Source organism: Camellia sinensis, chromosome 5 (genome assembly GCF_055761805.1).
Source record: "Camellia sinensis isolate YWXY chromosome 5, ASM5576180v1, whole genome shotgun sequence".
Lineage (NCBI taxonomy): Eukaryota > Viridiplantae > Streptophyta > Magnoliopsida > Ericales > Theaceae > Camellia > Camellia sinensis.
The window spans coordinates 36,726,330-36,749,265 of record NC_138965.1 but is presented as its reverse complement, the minus strand read 5'-3'; the positions used below and the strand labels follow the sequence as shown (position 1 = coordinate 36,749,265).

The 22,936-nt window shown below is 44.1% G+C and overlaps 1 non-coding gene across 2 annotated transcripts; it reads left to right on the top strand.

Moving 5' to 3' along the window:
• The first annotated feature begins 1,431 nt into the window (after positions 1-1,431).
• LOC114262072 (uncharacterized) lies at positions 1,432-22,321 on the top strand. 2 transcript variants are annotated; one of them, XR_014329365.1, is made up of 4 exons: positions 1,432-1,570; positions 2,243-2,351; positions 21,672-21,803; positions 22,144-22,321. It is a non-coding gene; the product is annotated as an uncharacterized LOC114262072 (transcript). The 2 variants fall into 2 exon arrangements; XR_014329364.1 differs by lacking the exons at positions 21,672-21,803; positions 22,144-22,321 and adding an exon at positions 2,501-3,324.
• Positions 22,322-22,936: the final 615 nt, after the last annotated feature.

Here is a 22,936-nt window from a genome sequence, read left to right as displayed (position 1 = left end):
TTAGGGTTTTTTGAAGAATTGAAAAGGATGAAGATGGAGTTGGCTATGGAAGCTTGAAGGAGAATTTCTCTAACCCCAAAATACTACAAGGCTTGCTTGCTATATAGGCCAAAGAAGGGGTGTAAAGGTGGGGGAAAAGGAGAGCAAAATTCCCCCACAAAATATCCCCCGGATAAAGATCTTGTCTAGGGGATATTGCCCCACAGCTGTAAAGTGCACAGTGCAAGGAAGCAGGCCGGCCTAATACTTTTGTTGCAGATGGCCGGCCGGCCACACCCCCTAGCCGGCCGGCTAGGGGTCAAAAGGTTCAATGAGATTTTCTGGCTGGCCACCAACTGGTGAGGTTCCCCTATGTGTGTACAACACAACCATGTGGTTAAAAGTCTAAGAAAGTGGGTCCAAGGGGTTCAACATTAGCTCGGAAAGAGGGGGTCAAAAGGGTCAAGTTGAATTACTGGCCGGCCACCAACTTTTAGGGGCCTCTCATGTGTGCACATCACAGATATGTGGTTCAATGTTCGAGAAAAAGGTCCAAGGGGTTCAACATTAGCCCGGAAGGAGGTGGTCAAAAGGGTCAGGTAGCATTAATGGCCGGCCACCAACTTTTAGGGGCCTCCCATGTGTGTAGATCATAGGTATGTGGTTGAAAGTTGGCAACACTAACCCTAGGGTGTTCAACATTAGCCCGGAAGTTGGAAAAACGGGCGCCGGGAGGCTCCGGAGGAAAGATAACTGGTTGCTGCAACAATTACTAGCCTTCCACCCTTCCATGACGTTCCTCGTGATAAAACAGAGGTACCTGCCAAAAATGAGCAAAAACCGATGCAAAACGAATGTTCGGGGGCCAAAACACGCAGTTCGGGATCTCGAAAATGGGCTGTTAAGGACCGAAAGTGGCGTTCAGCCACGAAGTGGGTTTCCGGGACTCCAGTGTCCCTCAAAAGGGAGCAAATAGGAAGTATGCCAAAAATTAGAGCAATAGGAGATGGTTAAGCGGTCCCGAACCGAGGCACACGGCCTGACGGCTCCGAAAACCGGGAACCGGACTCCGAAATGGGAAAAATGGCCTACGGCCACCAAATGTAGCCTACGGACATTGAGAGTTGGTCTACGGGACCTCTCTCTTCCCTCAGGAAAAGAAACAAAGAAAACCGAGTCTGGTTCGCAAACCGAGACAAGGCACAGGAGAGGGTTCGGAAGTCCGGAGGCAGGGCTCACGGCCGCATCTCTGAAACTTCTGAACGAGCACATTATGCAACATCACCAAGCGCTCAATCGGTGACGTCTGAGTCTTAAGGTCGGTCAAAAATGGGGTGTCTACAGAGACATTTCAAATTTTGGAGGGATTTATAAAATTAATTAACATTTGCCGACAAAAAACAAGTTTGGTCGCGAAAGGTGTGAAAATTTTAGAGGGAAATGGCGCCTGCCTGTTCTCTGTTTGGACAAAAACATATTGTTCTCTCTCTCACACAGATTCTCCTTTACAGCCAAACCTCACCCCACCTCTTTTCACAGCAGACCACCATCGCTCCCCGTACGTTGCAAAAGCCGCAGCCTCAAATCACAGGTTCTCTCTCTCTCTCTCTCTCTTGCTTGCTCTCTTGCTCTAGGTCTGTCTATCTCTCTCTCTCTCTCTCTCCCTTCTAACTGTTGCTCTAGGGTATTATATGCTTGATTTAGTTTAATTTCATCTTGATTTGTGACATGGGTTCAGTTGTTGTGGTTTGATTTCTTAGGGCTTTGTTATGATTCATAATAACGTGATGTATAGATAAAATGAAAGACCAAGAAAGTGAGATAAAAAGAAAATGTGTTATTGAGACATAGAGTGATAAATATTGTGGGTAGCCAGTGCTCTTTACTTAAGGAATTTTGTTTGTAGTTTACGGATTCTGGTTTTATTTTGGTTGGATGTTTGTTTCTGTTTGATTGTTGTCTTTTGTGTTCAATTTTCATATATTAATCTTGTCATTGCCTTCTTGATCATTGCATGATACAAATTTGTTTGTTAATTGTTATTCTCAGAACCTGTATACAACTTTGTTCACTAATTTTCTACAATCCACTTAGTCCTAATGCTGGTCTTGTCTACCACATGAATTTTCTGCAGGGGTTTATTAAGTTAAATTCTGCAATTTAATCAGTAATGGGTTGTGGAGATTGGTTTAAGAATATAATTAGCTTAATGAAAAGGAAGGATGCAATTTATTCTTTTACAATTTGTTTCTTTGTAACACAGAGAAGTTGAAGTTGAAGTTGAAAAGTGCAAATGAATATAAATACGTGAGGCAAAGCAATTGCAATCAATTTCTTGGGTTAATGATGCTGAACAGTTTCACATCGTAATGGTATTTTCTTCTTGTCATTGTTCTTGTTATTATGAGCACAGTTATAACCATCAATTCTTTTAGAGTCTTATTTTTCCCTTTCCCCTGCAAGTTTAGAAATAGGGGTTGATTTACATATGAATGTCATTGTGTCTTTTTTCACTCTTCAGGAAGCTCTGGATATTGTTCATGTTGGCTAAGATGATCAAGAAAGTGTATTTAAAATTCTCACTACAGTTTTGTGGTTGGGGAGTGTCTCCTTTACAGTGATTGATAATGAAAACCATGTTGAACCTGTGGCAGACGAAGGTAACAATCTATTAAAAGGATAAAGTTTAACAGTTGCATGGTTGTTTTGTTGATTTGATTTATTATTATTTATTTTGTTTCTAGCTGGTTTATTGGCTGTAGGTAGCAACACTTCGAAATTGTTGGGCAAACAATCAGTGAACCGTTTTTGCTTACTAAACAATCCTATTTATTACAGTTTGGACACAGTAATCCATACTAGCGCTCCTTGAACCTGTTGGTCTTGAATATGACCCCATGCACCTCAGTTCAAGGGTTCAAACGCTAGTGACGGATTGCTAAAATTGGACATGGCAATCCTTGTTGTAGCGAAGAGGTTTTGAAACCCCTTTAGAAAATATTACATTGCTGATGGTACTTCATGAATGCCATCAGCTGTTCTTATAATCAAATAAAAAATTTAGCAAACAAGCTCATAGGATTTTGGAAGATGGAGAGGAACTATTAATAGATTAGATTGATTGTTAATATTTGCTGATATCTAGTTATTTCTCTCACTTCAATCCATTGTATTAATGATCGCATGGGTGGATTAATAAATTGTTCCTATACTTTCCATAACATCGATGAATTAATAAATTCTTCACATTCTTCATATCAATAAGTTTTATACATGTGTGTTCTCCTTTTTGTTTAGCCCATACTTTCCTTTGCCTTTAATTGCTGGTTGAATTTTATTTGTTAGCTCAGTCATTGTAGACGCGCCCGCGAAGGGGGGCCTTATGCTACTACAGTTCGGACTCGCGATTTGTTGTTGCGGTTCTTAATCTGAACCAAAGAGTCCAAATCTGGCAAATCGTTTTGAGAAACAGATTTTTGAAAAAGTAGTGCCAAACATGGACTGCTTTGCCAGATACAGAGTCGCCACCTAAATATTTTTTAATGGGAAAATTTAGGAAACCCTGACTCGATGCCGAAGGCCACATGTCCGTCATCACCGGAGTTGTCTCGGCTCGGGAGCTTGGGTACGATCGGGGAAGGTCAGCTATGAGCACCCCCTTTCGCCCGGTTCGAAGACCGGCCTCTACTAACCATGATATCCGATTTTGAAAACATTACGTGTTCTTATTCCATTTATTAGCCTAGAATTACTTATGTTATGTGCGCAGCAAACAAGTATAGACTAGATTGTCTAATTTGGAAATAAACATTGCATATCCGTTCGGTTTTGAAAAGCGTTTTGGAATTTGCTACTCGTAAGTAGGCTAAAACACGGATTTCAACGAGTTTTTCCAACTCGAGCAGTCCAACCTTCACCCACAGGCATTAAAACATTTTAACACATAAGCACTTAGCCGCATGGCAGGCATACTGTCATGGCAACACTCACACACATGCGGGATGCTAAAGCATAAATACTTACATCGTACTCCGTGCCAAAACAGTAAACTAGTCAGCAAACATGCATGTCCTAGTTCATGTTAAAAATGGCTAATGCATCACATGTAAAAATGCAATCTAGGCAGGCTCGGCTAACCCTAAACATGGCATGTGAAATGCGATCAACTACCACATATTCAATTTGTGAATTGAAGTACAGATGTAGTTAGCGTGATGTACCGAGCCTAATGTATGTAATACAAATGCATGGATGCACGCATGCATAGCATAAGGTATGCTAATTTTAAAGATGCCCTAATCTACCATCATAAGCAGGTAAATAAAAGGGAAGAAAGAAGTGGGGATTGGAAGACATACACACCACCCACACACACTTATTACAGATTTGCCCTCACTCGAAGGGACCAAATAAATATTACAAATTAATTAACTACGCAAGCTAATTAAATATTACAAATTGCCTAATCAACTAAGCAAATTTAATTAAACTATGAAAATAGTAAATCGCCTCGGGAAATGCGCCGCCATGCGTGAGCTGCCTCTGTTTTCCTTCCTTCACTCCTCTGGAGGTTGCCAAAACCACAAGACTGCTTCCTTGGACAATGGGAATCATCACCGGCTGAATGGAATTTCCACCGGCAGTGTGGTGTTGTTACCGGCACAAAACAAAGCTATCGGCTGGTGATTTAATGCCGGTCGGCAATACATACTGCCGGTCGGCAAAGAAAGTCTGCAGAACCTGCAACTCACAGCAACAGAGGGCAAGACAAAGCATGGCAGCACAATTCAAGGCATATATGCACCAACCATGTCCCTTATCATGGTAATGACTCAAAGGGGCATGTGCCTCGATTCTCGGACCACCAATCACGCATTTCCATGCATGATGGCCCAAAGAATCAAGTATGCAACTTTCATGTCAAATGAAATGCAAACCAATCAAACAAACGAAGGCCCAATTCCTATCATCAAGTCAAGGAACAAGGCATGCATGCAAGATGCAATGCAACCTAGGCATGCAAACTAAGGATGCAACATGGCATGGCAACAAGCTTATGCAAGCATACAAGCAAGCATGGGGCCATGCAAACCAAATAGAGGGTGGACTTAAACATTAATTAGGCAGCCCTAAATTGGCCTAAAACAGTGGCCAAAATGCCCAAAAATAGAGGCTAAACACACATGCACACATACACATGTTATGGTCCAAGCATCAAGCATTAAGCAAGCAACATTCAAGCACACTCGCAAAGGGATTTCATGGGCAATTAGCACGCAACATGAGCTCTAAAATCATGCTAAAACATGGTGCCAAACCAAGCAATAAATCAAGCCAAGCATGCAACAAATGGCCTAAATGCTCAAAGCAAACCAAAGGAGTATTGAACTACACTTAGCAAGACTAAACATGGCATGAACTTATTGACCAAAAACAGAGTTTTAGGACATTAACACAAGACCTAAGGATCACTTAGATGGCATCCAAATGACTCAAAAGCAAAGGCATGCATAATCACCAAAACATGGAGCATGAGATGACAACCTTACAAGGCATTAAAGGGACAACTAAAGCAAGCATGCAAGCATACTATAAGGTCTGAAATGACATGGTGGATGGTCCCAAATCACCAAATCAATGCAAGAATGGCATGCTACACACTCACACACTTAAGGCCAACAAGCCAAAATCAACCCAAACACTTATGGACAGACCTAAAACATGTCAAGATAAGCACAAAATCTTCACAAATGTAAGCCTAAAGCACGCTAGAAACAAAGGCACACGACCTAAGACATGTTAAGGAATCACAAGGCATTACATGGAAACTATGCTAAGCATGCATGGAGTACCAAAACCAATTTAAAATCATGTTATATTATGGAAATGTAAGCATGAAAAACAGTCTATACATGCTCAAACACACACTCAAACATAGGCTCCCTTTAGAGACCAAAACATGCCCTTTTCAAGGACAACAAGGAGAGGGGGTGGCCCTCTCCCTTTAGAGACTTCAAGGCACCATCTCCACCACTGAAATACCTCAAGATTTCAGTGGTGAAGAGGCCCAAGCACCAAAGTCCCGAAACTAGCACAAAATAGCACAAAATGAGGCCTTTCAAGGCCTAAGAGGGGTCAAACACCCTCAAACCACAAAACACTCTTAATAAACAATCAAGAGGGCCTAAAAATAGAAATTTTTTGTGTTATATAGTAAGCACGAAAAATAGCTCTAAGACAGGTAGAAAATCAATGCAAAAATGGGGAATAATGGGACTAGATTCTCACCCTTGAAGACCCCTTTACAAATGATGCTCCAATGGCTCTCTTTGGCTTGAATCCAACACCAAAACTTCAAAATCAGTCCCTTAGAACCTCAGTAGCTAAGTGAAGGTGAAACACTAGGTGTTTGTGTGCAATAGTATGGACTAAACACACTAAAACACACACAAGAGGGAAAAATAGAGAGATAAGGTGTATCAAACCCTAACCCTAGAACTCAAACCCTAACAATGGCTGTCTAAGCTCTCTCAAGTGTCTCAAGTGTCTAACCCCAGCAACAAGAGAGAGTCCCTCTCTATATAGAAGCTTTTGTCTTGTAAAGCTTACAAGACAAGCTTCATAAGTGGGAGATCCCTCCATACACGTGTATGGAGGGGAGCAAAAGCAAGACAGCTGTCTTAAAATATCTGCAAAAGCAGATGCACCGTAGTCGGCCGACCAAAAATGCCATCTTGGCCAAAAGGAGTGCCGACCGGCACTAAATAGTGCTGACCGGCAACAAAAAGTGCCGGCCGGCAATAGAAAGTGCCGATGGAAGCAAAAACCAGCCGGTGGCCTCTAGCCACTGCCGGTGGTGGGTGGGGATGGTCTACAAGCCCTACCCTGCCTCTCCAAGGCAAAACACAAGTGTTTGGTGTAAAACCAGACACTAAACAGTCAAGTACGGAGATCCTGAGGCAAGGCGCGCGAGCCGAGACCTCCGGGAACTCCAAACGAACACAAACACGGATAATCACCGAGTGTTCAAACGGTGACGTCCAAGTTTTGAGGACGGTCAAAAATGGGGTGTCTACAGTTGCCCCTCTTTGACAGAACTCGAAAGTCATAACAATGACGGGAGTGAATGTCAAAGCCCAGAGACGACCCATTTTTGACAAGGCCGAAGACTTAGACAAACATGCAAGACAATCAAGATATGCGCCCGAAGGTAGGGGCAAAATGCAAGACAATGCACAGAGCCGGACATAACTTATGATCATGCAAAGAAAGCTGTAACGAAGCACACATGCGACAGTTTTAAGCCAGCATACACCGAACTACACTATAATGCATAAAGGATGTAAGAGAATTATGCAATTCTCAATACGTCTCACTCGGGAGATACAATACCTGTGCGGCTCGTCTGGTTGCACCAGCCTCAAATGAACCGTACATACAATATCGTGCCTGAAAAGAAAACAAACTTAACAGGTACAATATCGTTAGCAACATGCATAGTAGTATACTCGAAATGCGTGACAGCGCAAAGCAAGTGGGGAGCATAACAATGCTGTGGAAATACAAACATGTAAGTGGAGCATGCGGTCTACGCCGGCAACGAATTTGATCATAAGCATGCGGTCTACGCAGGTAATGAAATCAACAAATTATGCGGTCTACGCAAGCAATACATGCGGTCTACGCAAGTAATGAAATTAATATGGGGTCAACCCAAACGAAATATGCGGTCTACGCAGGTAATGATATAATGCGGTCTACGCAAGCAAAACATGCGGTCTACGCAAGTAATGGATTTGAACAATGATGCGGTCTACGCAAGCAATACATGCGGTCTACGCAGGTAAAGAAATTGAACGATAAATATGCGGTCTACGCAAGTAAAACATGCAGTCTACGCAGGTAGTGAAATTGAACAATTAATATGCGGTCTACGCAAGCAATACATGCGGTCTACGCAGGTAAAGAAATTGAACAATAAATATGCGGTCTACGCAAGGAAAGAAATTGAACAATTATGCGGTCTACGCAAGCAATACATGCGGTCTACGCAGGTAAAGAAATTGAACAATAAATATGCGGTCTACGCGAGGAATGAAATTGAACAATTATGCGGTCTACGCAAGCAATACATGCGGTCTACGCAAGCAATACATGCGGTCTACGCAGGTAAAGAAATTGAACAATAAATATGCAGTCTACGCGAGGAAAGAAATTGAACAATTATGCGGTCTACGCAAGCAATACATGCGGTCTACGCAGGTAAAGAAATTGAACAATAAATATGCGGTCTACGCAAGTAAAGAAATTGAACAATTATGCGGTCTACGCAAGCAATACATGCGGTCTACGCAGGTAAAGAAATTGAACAATTAATATGCGGTCTACGCAAATAATAAAATTAATTACAAACATGCGGTCTACGCAGGTAATGTAATTAGCATGCGGTCTACGCAGGCAATACAATTAATAACTATGCATGACAATGGAAAAGTGGATGCAAAATGATATGCAATATATACAAAACAATGTATGAACAAGGCAAACGAGGCACGCATGCCAATGCAAACGAGGCACACGTGCCGATGCAAATGAGGCACGCATGCCGATGCAAACAGGGCACGCATGCCGATGCGGGATGAGGCACACGCGCCGATGGGAATGAGGCACGCGTGCCTATGCGAAATGAGGCACACGTGCCGATGCGAATGAGGCACACGTGCCAACGCACATGGGGCAACTTTTGAATTTAAAAGGATACAAAAAGGATACACCTTGCACAAATTCGAGTGCCATGCACAGAAGACACGACCCGAGGTCACAACGGAGGCCGATTGAGCGTCGGAGATGCACTCTCTTGCACTTTATTAAGCTATGAAGACCAGAAACTACTCATATGGCCCAAACAAGGCTGTGGGAACACCACCGGCCGGGAGGGGAGGCCACCGGCTGTCCACCGGCTGAAAAATAACTCCATCGGCACAAAATAATGCCGGCCGGCACAAAATATTGCCGACCGGCAAAAAGTTGCTGAGTCGGGGCAGATTCGACATTTCACTTCGGGTGTTTTAAAATAGGGTTTCAAACCCTATTTTCTCACTTCCCCACCGCCGAACACTCTCACTCTCTCTCTCTAGAGTGTTTTTCTCTCATTTTTCGCCCGTTTCTTCGCGTTCTACGCCCATTTCGTTGTCGGATTCGCGATTTCCTTTGCGTTTCGGACATTTTCAACCGATCACATCTTTGTTTTGGTGCCTCGTTTGGTGTTCCCGTCTTTTTGGGGTTTGTTCCCCTTGCTTTCCTCTTCATTCCCGTGCCTTTTCACATTCCGGCCTTTCCGGTCATTTCTGACCCTCTCGGGAGTTGACTTTTCGGTTGACTCTTCGCATTCCAGCCCGGTTTCCTTTCCTCCGGCCATTTTCACATCATTCCTGACATGGCGACATTCCACGTGGCGGGACTCCCCCGGACCACGAGATGGATCCCGGGGTCGAGCTCCTACCGTTGAGCGAGCGCCCGTTCGACCCGGCGACCTACCGACCGGCGATCCATGTTCTGCCCCCCGACGGCCTGCGTCAGTTCCGGAGCTTCGAGAGGCACGTGGCGCCTGAGTTACTACTACGCAAGCCTACCTCCCACCTTTCATTCGGCACTTCCAAGGTAACTCTCTTTCTTCTGCTTTACTTTCCGCAATGTAGGATACAAAACTGTCATAGTTAGTTGTACTCTTTAACTGCTTGAATCTGACATGCTATACACCGTAGTTGACTGTATACATACAACTGATATCTGCTTGAGACTGACACATGCACACACACTGCACTAGCTCCGAATCACTCAAACATACTGCACTCACTGTATTTCACTGAATACACACTGGCACCCAGTATTTGTCTGAATCTGTTAAATTTACACACATGCTACATTTGTTCTGAAACACCCAAACACGCTGACACATCACACGTATTTCACTGTAAGCACACCGGCACCCAGTATTTGTTTAAATCTGACAAACTTGCACACATGCTTTATCTGCTCGGAACCACCCAAACATGCTGACACATCACACGCTGTAGTTCACTGTAAGCACACCGGCACCCAGTATTTGTCTGAATCTGTCAAACTTGCACGCATGCTACATCGGCTTTTTCAAAACTGCATTTTGAATGTTGTCTTGCAATTGTTATTTTTTGTTTACAGGAGGGTTCCCATACCATCCGCGGGTATGGGAACACTGGCGCTCGGGAGTGGTACGATGAGCTCCCTGACGCGGTCCGACGCATAGTAGACCGGGCGGGCTTTGGCGCCTTCTGCCGAGGACTCTCCAGGCTTTCCACCTGCAGACCTCTCCTTGCCGCTCTGGCGGAGAGATGGTGGGACACCACCGATTCGTTTCACTTTTCCGCTGCAGGGGACATGACGATGACCCCTTACGATTTCTCGATGCTCACTGGCATCGGGGTAGGGGGTGATCCGATCCCATTCGATATCGACATGGATGAGTGGACCGCCGCTCAGGTCCATCTGCTGGGGGAGGCCCCACCTCTTGCTCGTCCAGGCTTCGTGCGGTACTCCTGGTTCGATGTACAGTTTAGGGTCCAGCCCGTGTTGGAGGAGGAGGCGCAGATGACTCGGGAGGATGTGGAGAGGTACGCCCGCGACTTCCTGATGTTCTTATTCGGGACGACCATCTTCGCCGACCGGGCGAACACCGTGCCTCTCTGCTTACTCAGCGCACTGGTGGACGTCAGGGACATTTTGCACTATGATTGGGGTGGCGCCGCTTTGGCCACTCTCTACGGGTACATGAGCTCGGCTTCGCGCGGCAGCGGCCAGTTGCTCGGGGGCTACTGGCGGGCTTGGGAGGTACACTTCTTCTCCGCTTTTCATTTCTGTCTGATATTTTCTGTACTCTGTACACTGCACACACTGTAGTCTGCTTTATACTTGCTGTATACTGTACACACGACACACACATACATTCTGCTTCACACTGACTGTACACTGCTCACACTGTACACTGCACACAATACACTGCACAACACACGGCTCTGCCATTTTTGCTTTATTCTGTATATTCTGCTTTTTCTGATAAATGCACTGGTATTTACCTTGCAGCTGTGGGTTTACGCCTACTTTCCTAGGCTTGCCCCCGTACCAGTCACAGAGACTCCCCTGGTCGTCCCCTTCTCACGGCGCTTTGACGGGAGATGCACCCGGCGGCCGCGAGAGACTTTCGACTTTTTCCGCCGATACTCGACACCATTACCCCGACCGAGGTATGTTTTACTTGCAGTTCATTTAAGCTTCGCTTTCCCACTGCATATTTCAATAACAGTAGATAACAAACTGTCTATCACTTTCAGATCACTTGGCGGCCGTGGGCTCCGTTGCCAGCTGTGACTCGAGATCGGTTTGCCAGTGCCGATGAGACCTCACGTTTCCGGATCTTGCTGGAGGGCCCGGTCTGTCGGGCTTGGTACCTGGGTGAGCATGTCCTATGCCAGACCCTGGGGTTACCTGAGCAGATAGTCCCGATTCACCCTCCTGCGGATATGAGGGAGACCGAGAGGCTCACCAGCGAGCAGATGGACGACTATCGGGAGTACGTGCAGACGTACCTGATGCGACCTCTGAGCGGCGGCCGTCGAGTAGAGGGGGCCAGGCCTGTGGCATTGGTGGCTGGGGCCGGAGCGGGAGTTGGAGTAGGGGCTGCGAGGAGGGCCCGAGTCCGTGGCAGGGGCGGAGCTCAGGAAGGACGGGGGACTGGCTGGCCCGCCCTGCCTATTGTACTGACTTTCCAGGGGCAGGGTGGGGCGACCTATCAAATCCCCTTCGCCCCTCCGCCAGCTGATCACGAGTTTGTCGGTGTCCCTGACTTACCTCCGGTATGTATTACTGTATTTCTGTACAGCCATTTCATTTCGGTTTATTTGATATTCCACAGAATATTGATGCATCTGGTACTTTTGCAGGCTTCTTCTGAGTACACCCGTCAATCGTTGGCGATGAATGCCTCGATGATGGGGATGCTTCAGTGGACATTTGACCTCCTAGCCCTCTACAGCATACTGGTATGTTCTTTTGACACTGGCCTCAAACCATTCATACACTGCTTTACATAATCTGATGCACGGCACAACACCTGATACACTGATCTCACAGCATCTGATACAATGTATACACTGCATTCCGCACTATACTCTGCACTAATAAACTGCTCACGGCATTCACACTGTACTCATACACTGCATTCTGCACTGATAGACTGCTCACGGCATTCTCATACTGTACTCATACACTGCATTCTGCACTGATAGACTGCTCACGGTATACTGATGCATTTCTCTTTATGTACTTTTTCAGCCTCCTTTCCAGATTCCCATGGTAGGAGGTGCTTCAGCTGGACCTTCCGTCCCTGCCCGAGGGAGAGATGAGGAGGGCCGAGTATTCCCCCGCTCCAAGGTGGGGCGCGTTCATGTCGGGAGCAGCTCGCGAGCTCCAGTCCCGGATGATGATGACGACGAGGAGTCAGAGGCGGAGGCAGAGGCGGGGTCCGGGTCATCGAAGGAGGAGACCGGAGGCGGTTCTAGCTCGGGCTCTGACGACGATGCTGATGATGCTCCTGGACGTTCGTCCAGGAAGAGGACCAGGACAGACTAACGGCCCTTGGAGTGCTCGACACAGATGCGGATTTTTGTTAGTTTTTCTTCTTTCTTGTACTTTTCCTCTTTTCCTTGGTAGTTAGATTACCTTGTACTGCCGCAGGCAGATTTTGTTTTCCTCAAAACTTTGTACTCGAGAAAAATTATGAAATGAACAGATTTTTGCTTAAAAAGTGTTACATTTACATATCTCATGTATTGCATTGCATTCCATCATGTTACACCTCAATGTAAATGAAATTGATTGGTTGTCTGAAAATTGAACACTTGCACTGTAATAACCAGATAACTAAACAGCCAACAGCAAAATAAACCAAGTAACCCACTGCCTGATTCTTGGACACACAACCCTTACTCTGTGGGGATTAATCTGTATACAGCCCTTAGCGCAGCATTCGGTTCATCCTGCACACAGCAAACTTGAGTGAACGGCCCAATCTGACAAGACGGAGCTCAAAGGCGGAACCGGTTGGAGTTGAAGCATGCTTCAATGTAGAGAATGGCACCGCATTCTGGGTATAAACAATTCTGAAATTCAATGAGGGTTTTTCAAACCGGGGTATTAAGCCTACAACTGAACACAGTGGGAGGACTCGAACAAAAAGGTACACGACCTAAACACAACGAGACACGCTCGGAAAAGACCTAAAACAAAGGTTGAGATAAACAAAACAAAAGACACGACACACAGACGCGTTAGCGAAGATGGGGGGACCTCGGACCACGAGGAGCCAGTTCAATCTGGGTATTGTTTCCCACCTCCTTCTAATTTGTGATTCTCACATCACTCGACTCTCGAGCTCGGATTTGCTCTCAAAACCCTTTTCCTCACTTTTCTCTCAACTTACACCTCTCTATTCTTCATTCTCTCATTTTTCATCCCTCCCCGGGGTGATTGATGGATAAATAGAAAGGTGTGGGTTCGTGCTCAACACCGTTAGCTCACGGCTATTTCTTCTGGCAGGTAGAGCGCTCTTCTGGCAAGTACGTCGATGACGGGGGAAAGACAGAACGCCTAGCTCAACTGTGCCCCTAGTTCATCATTTTAACCATTTTTTGTGTTTACTTTCTACTAAAACAGTTTTGATCAAAATGAGAGTCAGATTAACGTACTTGTTCGATTTTTGGTTTGAAAACCATGCGAGTCAGGCTGTAAGCACTGAAAATTTTCCTTTTTGGGTCCAAGACAATGGTCCAGTTTTGGAAAATGGAATAGTTTTCGAGAAAATAGTCAACCTCAGTAAAAATTTTCAAAAACTATTTTGCAAACAGTCAATGCTCAACGGGCATGGAACTTACTCTTTAAGATGCGCAACCTCGGATCGGAGGCAATAGAAAATTACCCCTAGTTTAAAGGGGGGGGCGGAGGTAACGGAAAGTTGCCCCTAGTTTGAACAGCGTCTCATGACGGCTCGTGGCAACGGAAAGTTGCCTCTTGTTTGGATGGTGCCGCAGCAGTCCGCAGACAGTCTTCATTGGCGGTGGTCGAGCTCTTGGACACAGAGATGACGAAGATGGTCACAACACATATATGGACACAATCACCTTGAAAGGTGTTGGCAACTGGACTTTGGGATGAAATCGAAACCATTGCATGGACTGAGACGCTATGAAAGCGTTGGGGGCTGGACTTCATGATGAAGTTGCCTACGTATCCCAAACATGGGAATCAAGCCTCACGTAGTTCCGGTTAAGGTACACTCGGGTATTTTAACCTTCACTTTTCCGGCTCTAATTTTTGCCAAGGTGCCCGATGCGGGTTTTCGACCTTGCGAGCTTCTTTTCATTTTCTATTTCTTTTTCTATTTTTTTTTGCATTTTTTTTCTTTTCTTTTCTTTTCTTTTCTTTTATTGTTGTATTTTTCTCTTCTTTTTTTTTTTTTCTCTTGCTCTAACTTTTGCCTGGGCCGCCCTTCCGGGTTTTCGGCCCAGAGAGCCTCTCAAAGGGTAAAAGTGTAACAAGTCCATGCCAAATGGTTTTTTGAATTGAAGCCTCTCTGTGTCTAGGAGAATGGCTGTTGCACTGATTTACAGAAGAATCCATCATGGTTGCTCTACGAGCTTCTTCTGGTGAGATCTACTCGTTTTGATTCGGCTTTGATGCCTCCTGCTCGAGGGCTGCTTCTGATCTGGCCATGCGGGCCTTACATGATGTTTGACCGTTTGATCTTTCTAAACGGATTCAAGGTTTGAAACGGATGGGTTGAATCTTGAGGCTGAGAGCGATCCTAGGCTGCGCAATCTCAAGAGCGATCCCACACAAGTCTTCGCAGGGCCGTGTAAAACATTTGTTTTTGAAAGTTTTTAAGAAAGCGACGAATCGCTCGTGCCGAAGATAGTGTGGAACCAATCTGGATCAAGCCAGGATCCTTCTCAGTACTCACGCCGACAAGCATGATTTCATTCATTAAAAGGCTTAGCACGCCTCTCTTTCTCTCGAAATGATCAAAGCTTTGCAAAACCCGAGGAATTCCTTCCTCTTCGTTTTCATCACCGCAGTGTTCAAAAGGTTTGTTTTTTTTTTGAAAAAACTTAGGTTAATGTAATGAGTTTGGCGCGCAGGAGAGCAGGCGAGATGTACTGTCAGCCCAATCAAATTCTCTGGCACTTATGCTGAAAGCAAGCATGAAGTTGGGATAGCAACAACTGTTCCGTTCAGATTTGTTGGTGTAACTGGCCCCTTGGCAGAAACAGACTCAAAACAAAAACAGATAATTACAAGACAAAACGATGTTCGAGGCAACAACCCCAGAATCACCTGGTATTATATACAAAGGGGACTGACTCGATACAACAAGACAGACCCTTAAGCAAAAAGACTGACTCAAGACAAAGAGACAGACTCAAAAAAAAAGACTGACTCGATATCCAAGCCAGGATTTACAAAGTTAGCATTCACAGCCACTCAAAAATGCGTACCAGACGCCACATTCAAAACACATCCAGATGCCGCCCGCAGGTGGTTTATCTCCTGATTACATACTTGCAGTATCTGTGTCCTCAAAGTCCAATAGCTGAGTGGTAATGGACTTGGCTGAGGTGAGCGGGAGGATAACCTCGTTATCAATCAAATCTTGCACCTCATGACGGAGGTGGAAGCAATTGTCGGTAGCATGGCCTGTCTGCTGGTGGTACGCGCAGTACTGAGCAGCATCATGCGTTGCAGGGAGATTTTTCGGGAGAGGCCGAGGCTCCAAGGGTTTAAGGTGCCCCTTCTCGGCAAGGATCTGAAGTGCCTTGGACAAAGGCATGTAGAGAGCATGAAAGGTCCTGCGCCCCCGGGGCAGGCACTTTTGAGCACCCTTACTAGCTGAACAGGCGAAGGGGTCGGCAGGCGCCACCTTGGTTTTCTGATCTTTCCCGGGTGCAGGGGCGGGAATAGGAGGAACTGCCTTGGCATGGCAGGGCCTATCCCGATTTTCTGACTGGCTTGAACTACCCTCAGGTGGAGTGGGGAAAGCATCCTCCACAGTCTTTGCCACAACTGCGGATATCTGTTGCTTGTTCATCCCCCCGGCTTTCAAAGCCTTGACTGCCCACAGCAGTTGTTTGATAGGATTGGCATCTGCCTTCATTTTGTCCTTTCCTCCGGCCTTAGCCTAGTCAAGGGTTTGGGTTGCTACTTCAGAGCGAAGCCCGGTTGTTGCTGACATGTCGTGGTTGTAGCCGGAAGCCACCTCTGGCTGGCTGAGCTCTATCACAATCCGCCCCAGCAGCGGTGGCTCCTGTGGTATGAAATTCCTAGCATACGGTGCCGCTGGGGGCGAAGCTGACATTCCGTAGGCGAGATCCGCCACAAACCTCTAGAGATCACTTATCATCCCCATTAGCTCAAAGGTGGTGGGCTCACGAGCCTGATACAACTGGGGGGCCCAGACTGGGTGCACAACGGGCGACCTGGGCGGATATGGCATATCTAAGTTGGTCTCACTTTGTAGAGCGATCCCTTGATCCAATGCAGTTGTCATGACCACGATCTCTTCTGTATTCTGTGCTGCCATAAGCCCTGCCTCAGCAAGGGGAGACACTGGCTATTCTGTATCAACTCTCCGACTCTCTGAACTGAAAGGAGAAACAAACAGCATTTCAGCCCCAAACGGATCAAACACAGGTGTAGTCGAACAACTGTATTCCACTACTGATCACTGTTCCCAGAAATCACTGTCCCCAAAAACTGAACCCGATACCCGCAGATAACTGATTCTTATAACTGACACTGATACTGGTGTCCTCAGTTCTGATACTCAAACTTGCAAACTGATATATACTTTCCTGTAGAAATACATTCTAAAAGCACATAGCAAGTAAAGAGAGCTCAATCACCCCTCTGTTGAGGTAGGGTTTCCCTGTCCTATTTTGTCAGGAGCTAGGGTTCTACTATGCACACAGCAGTTCTCAAACAACCTAACATCGGGTAAGCAACCTGTCCTAACTTGGAATGGTCACTATGGATCCGAATATGCACTAGGTCGAATGGTCGAAAAGGGTGCCCCGGTAAAAACCGGGGTTTGTGTTCCCATACTGTCAGAGCCCATAGCCAGTCAGCCTTATGGTCATGCCTTGACAAGACAAGCCTCCGGCAAACCGTTCAGGAATGGCAGATGGCAAACACTGTGTTCCTAGGCGCACCAATGCACATGCAATGCAAAGAAACACATAAATGAAATCAAAACAGGATATCATGAGTTCGAGTCAAGCTCTCTAAAATCCCCAGCAGAGTCGCCAGAAACTGTAGACGCGCCCGCGGAGGGGGGCCTTATGCTACTACAGTTCGAACTCGCGATTTGTTGTCGCGGTTCTTAATCTGAACCAAAGAGTCCAAATCTGGCAAATCGTTTTGAGAAACTGATTTTTGAAAAAGTAGTGCCAAACATGGACTGCTTTGCCAGATACAGAGTCGCCACCTAAATATTTTTTAATGGGGAAATTTAGGAAACCCTGACTCGGTGCCAAAGGCCACATGTCCGTCATCACCGGAGTTGTCTCGGCTCGGGAGCTTGGGTACGATCGGGGAAGGTCAGCTATGAGCACCCTCTTTCGCCCGGTTCGAAGACCGGCCCTCTACTAACCATGATATCCGATTTTGAAAACATTACGTGTTCTTATTCCATTTATTAGCCTAGAATTACTTATGTTATGCGCGCAGCAAACAAGTATAGACTAGATTGCCTAATTTGGAAATAAACATTGCATATCCGTTTGGTTTTGAAAAGCGCTTTGGAATTTGCTACTCGTAAGTAGGCTAAAACACGGATTTCAACGAGTTTTTCCAACTCGAGCAGTCCAACCTTCACCCACAGGCATTAAAACATTTTAACACATAAGCACTTAGCCGCATGGCAGGCATACTGTCATGGCAACACTCACACACATGCGGGATGCTAAAGCATAAATACTTACATCGTACTCCGTGCCAAAACAGTAAACTAGTCAGCAAACATGCATGTCCTAGTTCATGTTAAAAATGGCTAATGCATCACATGCAAAAATGCAATCTAGGCAGGCTCGGCTAACCCTAAACATGGCATGTGAAATGCGATCAACTACCACATATTCAATTTGTGAATTGAAGTACAGTTGCAGTTAGCGTGATGTACCGAGCCTAATGTATGTAATACAAATGTATGGATGCACGCATGCATAGCATAAGGTATGCTAATTTTAAAGATGCCCTAATCTACCATCATAAGCAGGTAAATAAAAGGGAAGAAAGAAGTGGGGATTGGAAGACATACACACCACCCACACACACTTATTACAGATTTGCCCTCACTCGGAGGGTCCAAATAAATATTACAAATTAATTAACTACGCAAGCTAATTAAATATTACAAATTGCCTAATCAACTAAGCAAATTTAATTAAACTAAGAAAACAGTAAATCGCCTTGGGAAATGCGCCGCCATGCGTGAGCTGCCTTTGTTTTCCTTCCTTCACTCCTCTGGAGGTTGCCAAAACCTCAAGACTGCTTCCTTGGACAATGGGAATCATCACCGGCTGAATGGAATTGCCACCGGCAGTGTGGTGTTGTTACCGGCACAAAACAAAGCTATCGGCTGGTGATTTAATGCCGGTCGGCAATATATACTGCCGGTCGGCAAAGAAAGTCTGCAGAACCTGCAACTCACAGCAACAGAGGGCAAGACAAAGCATGGCAGCACAATTCAAGGCATATATGCACCAACCATGTCCCTTATCATGGTAATGACTCAAAGGGGCATGTGCCTCGATTCTCGGACGACCAATCACGCATTTCCATGCATGATGGCCCAAGGAATCAAGTATGCAACTTTCATGTCAAATGAAATGCAAACCAATCAAACAAACTAAGGCCCAATTCCTATCATCAAGTCAAGGAACAAGGCATGCATGCAAGATGCAATGCAACATGGAATGGCAACAAACTTATGCAAGCATACAAGCAAGCATGGGGCCATGCAAACCAAATAGAGGGTGGACTTAAACATGAATTAGGCAGCCCTAAATAGGCCTAAAACAGTGGCCAAAATGCCCAAAAATAGAGGCTAAACACACATGCACACATACACATGTTATGGTCCAAGCATCAAGCATTAAGCAAGCAACATTCAAGCACACTCGCAAAGGGATTTCATGGGCAATTAGCATGCAACATGAGCTCTAAAATCATGCTAAAACATGGTGCCAAACCAAGCAATAAATCAAGCCAAGCATGCAACAAATGGCCTAAATGCTCAAAGCAAACCAAAGGAGTATTGAACTACACTTAGCAAGACCAAACATGGCATGAACTTAGTGACCAAAAACAGAGTTTTAGGACATTAACACAAGACCTAAGGATCACTTAGATGGCATCCAAATGACTCAAAAGCAAAGGCATGCATAATCACCAAAACATGGAGCATGAGATGACAACCTTACAAGGCATTAAAGGGACAACTAAAGCAAGCATGCAAGCATACTATAAGGTCTGAAATGACATGGTGGATGGTCCCAAATCACCAAATCAATGCAAGAATGGCATGCTACACACTCACACACTTAAGGCCGACAAGCCAAAATGCAAAGGGGATGTATGATGCATGCCAAAATCAACCCAAACACTTTTGGACAGACCTAAAACATGTCAAGATAAGCACAAAATCTTCACAAATGTAAGCCTAAAACACGCTAGAAACAAAGGCAGACGACCTAAGACATGTTAAGGAATCACAAGGCATTACATGGCAACTATGCTAAGCATGCATGGAGTACCAAAACCAATTTAAAATCATGTTATATTATGGAAATGTAAGCATGAAAAATAGTCTATACATGCTCAAACACACACTCAAACATAGGCTCCCTTTAGAGACCAAAACATGCCCTTTTCAAGGACAACAAGGAGAGGGGGTGGCCCTCTCCCTTTAGGGACTTCAAGGCACCATCTCCACCACTGAAATACCTCAAGATTTCAGTGGTGAAGAGGCCCAAGCACCAAAGTCCCGAAACTAGCACAAAATAGCACAAAATGAGGCCTTTCAAGGCCTAAGAGGGGTCAAACACCCTCAAACCACAAAACACTCTTAATAAACAATCAAGAGGGCCTAAAAAAAGAACTTTTTTGTGTTATACACTAAGCACGAAAATAGCTCTAAGATAGGTAGAAAATCAATGCAAAAATGGGGAATAATGGGACTAGATTCTCACCCTTGAAGACCCCTTTACAAATGATGCTCCAATGGCTCTCCTTGGCTTGAATCCAACACCAAAACTTCAAAATCAGTCCCTTAGAACCTCAGTAGCTAAGTGAAGGTGAAACACTAGGTGTTTGTGTGCAATAGTATGGACTAAACACACTAAAACACACACAAGAGGGAAAAAAAGAGAGATAAGGTGTATCAAACCCTAACCCTAGAACTCAAACCCTAACAATGGCTGTCTAAGCTCTCTCAAGTGTCTCAAGTGTCTAACCCCAGCAACAAGAGAGAGTCCCTCTCTATATAGAAGCTTTTGTCTTGTAAAGCTTACAAGACAAGCTTCATAAGTGGGAGATCCCTCCATACACGTGTATGGAGGGGAGCAAAAGCAAGACAACTATCTTAAAATATCTGCAAAAGCAGATGCACAGTAGTCGGCCGGCCAAAAATGCCATCTTGGCCAAAAGGAGTGCCGACCGGCACTAAATAGTGCTGACCGGCAACAAAAAGTGCCGGCCGGCAATAGAAAGTGCCGATGGAAGCAAAAACCAGCCGGTGGCCTCTAGCCACTGTCGGTGGTGGGTGGGGATGGTCTACAAGCCCTACCCTGCCTCTCCAAGGCAAAACACAAGTGTTTGGTGTAAAACCAGACACTAAACAGTCAAGTACGGAGATCCTGAGGCAAGGCGCGCGAGCCGAGACCTCCGGGAACTCCAAACGAACACAAACACGGATAATCATCGAGTGTTCAAACAGTGACGTCCAAGTCTTGAGGACGGTCAAAAATGGGGTGTCTACAGTCATCCATTTTAGTTTCTCAATGGATCTAATTTTCAGAATGTCCTATATATAATCCATTCCAACTTGGAGGAGTTGATGAATTAGATATGTGGGCTTTTCTTGTCTTATTTCTGGCAAGCAATGATTAGGATTCTATGGTGAATCTTTTATAGAGTAATTAAGTGTGTAAGAGCATCCACTGGTGTGTGTGTTTATCTCGGCAAACATGAGATTGAACTAAAAGTATCATTGTTTGGATTTTGCAATGAAGCATGCCTTACCATTGTATCTCAAAAACTATTTGAAAAAGATTCAAAATGCATATTTGACTTCAGATGCTATTTATTATTTAAAAGAAATTGAAATTTTCATTGTTTTAGTAAGTCATACATTTTGCATATGTTATTATTATTTGGAAGAACCTAAGGAGCATTTTTTTCCCTTCTATTACTAGGTTAGCTTCTTTTTCAAAAAGAATAAGGATAGAGAAATTCTTGAGACTTTCTGCTGGCTCTTGATGTGTCATTCAATACAACATATATATATATATATATATATATGTGTGTGTGTGTGTGTGGTCTTTATGCAGAGGTAGGCCAATAGAATTACGAATGTAGACTGCACAACAGAATGCACAACAGATAGAATTCTCAAGGATGCAACAACAATGGAGGAAAACAAATTTGCTGAAAATAGATTCGTTGTCATCATGTTAAGTAAGGTGAGTTTGGTTATATGCACGGAGCATCACCTACATCTACTTAATCATTTCTGTTCACGATTTTAGGAATAGGTAGGCATGTAAGAAAGTGGAGTTTTTGCGTTTGAACGTTTGTAGAAAAATTGTATAATTTTATAATTGTTATAATTTGCAGAGTATAATATATTAGAATTATTAATTTTATAATTGTTATAATTTGAATAAAGACCACACACACATATATATATATATATATATACAGAACATATAATATATTTTTCATTCAATACAACATATATATAATCATTAATTTTATTAATTCTAAATGCTAATGGTTGTTTTTCTTTTCTTTTTTTTACAGATTGCTTTTACATGGACTATTGTGGATATTTATTTTTGTGTGCAAAGAACATTTGTTCAGTATATGAAAGACATTTATTTTTGTATAATCCTATGTTTTGAAAATCCAGTGTTTTTGTATATAATATTTAATTTAGATGGATTATACTTGGTTGTTATGGATTTATATGATATTTGGAATAAGATGTTACAAGTTAAAGTTTTTGGATAGTTGATAATGAAATGGATATTATTGATAATGGATTTAAATTATAATTGACAGATGTATTTTTCTGTATCATTCTATATATGTACAAGCTACAGGTTGCATTGATAATGGAATGTATATAATTTAGAAATTAATGAAAAATATTCAATTTGTGCATTTTAAAAAAAATTAATAAATAGAGCTTTTGATGACTAAACAGTTAGTAGCCCCCCCAAAAAATGAAAGGTTTTGGTGACTAGAAAATTAGTAGCTAAAAAGGAGTACCATGATTTTAGCAACTAAAAACTTTGTAAGCAAACAGGTGTGTCGCGTTTTTAGTGACTAAAAAATTGGTAGCCAAAAAGGAGTGCCACGTTTTAGCGACTAAAAAATAGGTAGCTAAAAAATTCAAGATGAAAAAATATTTTTTTTTGGTGACTAAATATTTTCTTTTGGGTGACTAAATTTTTAGTCACCAATTAGCGACTTTCGGCAACTAAAAAAAATTTGTCGCCATTTCTTTTGCCGACAATTTGTCAACGACCAAACAGGCGACCAAGAATTTTAGTTGGCAAAAATCTTTGGCGACTAAAAAAATGACTTTTGG